The following is a 4,121-nucleotide window of genomic DNA, read 5'->3' on the forward strand; positions in this document are numbered from 1 at the left end:
TACATTGTTGGTTATCACTCTTTACTATTACTTATTTTAAGACTATAGATTCGTAAAAATATTGCTTCATCTTTGTATGTACAATCCAAGAATGTTTAGGCGTTGTCAGCGACCTGACGTTTCCGCTTGCTTATGCAATGATACCAAGCTAGCTCCGAGTTAGTATTAGTGGAACCAACTATAAATTTCTTTCTGGTCCTCGCATAGATTATGTTTCCGCGTATTTTAGGATATGTGTTTCCCGTTTCACGCATATATTGATTTCAAGCGGTACAAAAAACCATCGATGCTAGCACGCTCTCCCACTGAAACAACATCTCGTTGGTAAATTCCGCAAATTGTCATCGCGTGGCTGTACATATAACGATAAATATTAGAGACGAATGCAAAATATGGTTAAGAACCCGACTGGATTGACGCTGAATCCTTCCAGCTCAATTTCACCTCTGGCGACCAAGATAATGACATTGAAATATATATAACAAATTGCCCCCCCCCCCCCCCCGGTCATTGTTGGTTGTTACCAGAAAAGATCCATCATATGCAATACTTTTTCTACAAGGTTTCGTATAATAAAAAACTGTTCATTATTTTAAAAAATAAAGTTATCTATAAGAACTGGCCATTATTTTATACAAGCTTTCGTAAAATAACGGTACATTGTCTTTGTACAAACTTCCATATAACAACTGTACATTTTTGTATCACCAACCTTTGGCAACTGTAGTCATCTAGTTCCGTTTTTCAAAGCCGACAATTGATGATGAAACATTTAAGTACTCGAATTTATGACAGGCAGGATTTTGGAGACATAAATTATTCATTACACTGTTGAGAAAATACATTACAGAGCATTTTAATAAGCAGTCCTCGTTTTTAAATTGCAGTGTAACTCAAAATTGGTGCTGTAAGTAAAAACGTCTAAAACTTGCACGATGGATAACATATTCATACCATTACAAGCATATATTCAGCCCCCCCCATATATATATATATATATATATATATATATATATATATATATATATATATATATATATATATATATATATATATATATATATATATATATATTCAGGTTCTTCACTACTGGAAATATATGTTGCTGAAAATGATATGCTAACTTGGGTGAAATATTTGTTTCATGTTTTGTTCGTAAATTCTGTTCAGCGTTTAGCCCATGACCAACTAGGTTTATTGTACCATATATCATAAATATCATCTGACTCCCTTTCCTTGGTCTCACTGTCATAAACGGATGAATATTTAAAGTCTGACCTTGAGCTTTATAAGTAACACTTTGATCATACAATTTGTAAAATCTATTAAAGGTTGCAACTGAACAGGTCATTTGTGCGGCAAGATAAAATAACCACCCTCTGTTACTTGCCACTGTACCACAGTCGTGACTTTTCACGACTTCTCTCAAAGAGTTCTCACGTGGAAAAACAAACTATAGGATTAAGGTCAATTATTTGCAGGAAAAGAGACACCTCTGCTCGGCACTGGAAACGTATGAGTACTGTAGGCTCAATCACAATAGAACATCTCTTGCTGCATATCTGTGAATCATGAATTGTCCTAACTCTTCTATGGCTGCACCTCTGGATTCTCCCTGTGATATACATTCTTAAAATGGAGTCAAAACTTAATGACTTTCCCTTTTCTTCGATGTATAAAACCAAATATTTTTACAATTTGGCTTGAGTCATTATCACTGGCTTTTTCCCCCCATGCATCTTTCTGATAATTTGGATGCTATCTCTTTGTCTTTTGTCTCATCTTGCTTAATCTTCGAAACATCCTCTCCTGAGATGCACTATTGTATGCACTTGTCTCTGCTCGTTTACTTTGGACATCTTTATCGTTACACTGCTTAGTATGGCCCCCGGCCAAATGCATTTCATTGCATCTCTGTGGTCAATCTCTCGGGCAGTGTCTAATCCAAAGCTGACAATACTTCCATAGTGGGAGGTACTGAATAGAGCATGTTTCATTTGTCCGCGAAAGTGACTTGATTTGTAATGTTCAATCAAGAGTCGTGAGCAAAATCCAGCATAACTGGTGAGTGTGAGTGTGTGTGATATTGATTTTTAACGTAGCTTTAAAACAAATTCAGTCATATCGCTACGATGTTCTGCAATGTGACAGTTTATAGTGATTTCTAGCACTGGGGCATCATGCCGCAGACATTTAGCATGATGTCCCACCCAGTCACATTATCCTGACATCAGGCCGACTACAGAAACCCCATTGCTACAGAAACCTCTAACACTAACCTCTTAATGCTGAACGCCAAGCGAGGCAGCTGTTAGTACCATATTTGTAAGTCTCTGGTATGACTCCTCAAGTGCAGTACTGGAAATTCTGGAAGAAATATTGCATACTGTTTGTTCCCATCTATAACCTTAAAAAGATTTCTTGCAATCTTGTAGTCAGGTGTACACAAAACATATTCATTTGTTTCACTCAATTCAGCGTTCTCCAAAAAATCATCGAGAACCATTTTCAATGTGGCTATATCGTCATCTCTACCACTGGAAGGTGGAGGAGACGGCATTATAGTGGCGGTGATGATGTGTTGTTTAGATCTTGATACTCTAGTATGCTACTATCAGAACCGTAAAAACACAGTTTCATGTTTGTTTGTCATAAATGGTTCTGTATTTGCTTCTATTCGTCTTTCATTCATTTTATCTTCATAAATTGGTCGTACAGCCTACTCATCTATATCACTGACATCAATATATGGCAACATATCACATGATAAATTTTGGATCATCCTGGATGTTTTTCCTACCTTCGAATGTATCCCCATGACTCCATTAATGCCCTCTATATCTTCACCGGACATGTTTAGTGGAAAGTTTTCGTTTCTGTCATTATTACTAATTTTACCCATTTTCTCAACATCATGAATGGCCAAGGATGAAAAGCTTTCGTCTAGATCCATGTTTTCTTGCTGAAATTTTGAGTCTCCTGTAGAAGCCGCTTTGTTGAGAATTTCTGTAAAGGACGATTTATGACGTAAGTCTTGTTCAGATGTATTTCAAACCCCATGTGGCTTACTACAGAAAACGTTCTAACGCACACTCTTCATATTAGGTAATGTTCAGAAGCACCCATTCTGGATCCTTTATTTAGTTGTGGTACTTCCTTGCATGCACAACCTTCTTTTTCTTCACACATTGGAAGATGCCATGTTAATACATGGTTTGAATCCTTTGGAATGCCTTTGATTGTGATGAGCAGGGTGCATAGTTGATATATTCTCCTTTCACCAGGTTGTGGGCCTGTTTTCATGGTGATATGGACAAGATTGTCCATGAAAAAATACAACTCTGAGATGAATCAAATGTTGAGAAGATGAAACGTCACATGCTTTTACAAAGTATCGAGGATATGATTTCATATATGTTTTAAAGTGACAAAGTTCTGGAACTGATGATTTCTTGAGACGTCTGTCTTCATTTTGCAGACTTTGGTTTATACTGGCAGCTGATGTGATGGACAAAGTTAGTGTGATGTCATAGTAGTTGATGAACAACTCATCTGTGACAATATCCTGTATGAGACCACTGTAATTTCTGTGAAGTATGTTCAGTTTTTGAAACGAAATGACAATATAAAGAGGAAAAGTTTGAGGTGTAGAAATCATCTGACGATCAAGGCCAGAGGCTGTCTTTGTTCAGTAGTGTTTGTTCTAATAAACTTTGGAATGGTAAAGGAACGTGCAAGCGACATTCTCTTATTATTTTAAGGTGGTTCACATCTACGGGGTCCGCAAGCCAATGTTTCTCCTCTTTAAAACATTGAAAGTAAAAGGAATCAGTAATTCTACATTCCTCTGGGAGATCTTGATCATCCAGACAAGATGAAAGTGATAGTAATGGGGTCAACGTTTTCCAGATTTCACATGACTTCTTGCAAGAAAACGTTCACCAGCCTTTGGGAAAGAAGAGTATGACAGGCACATATGCAATGCGATTTTTCTTCAGAGAGACACAAACTTGCAGAGAGATGTCATCCTATGTTTAAATATTATGTTGCAATTCGATAACAATGTGTATTCCTGCTTTATGTGCACACATTTGTGCACTGAAAACATATGCTATTTTGAA

This window comes from Sinohyriopsis cumingii, chromosome 11, assembly GCF_028554795.1.
Source record: "Sinohyriopsis cumingii isolate HCF-2022 chromosome 11, ASM2855479v2, whole genome shotgun sequence".
NCBI classification, from domain to species: Eukaryota; Metazoa; Mollusca; class Bivalvia; order Unionida; family Unionidae; genus Sinohyriopsis; species Sinohyriopsis cumingii.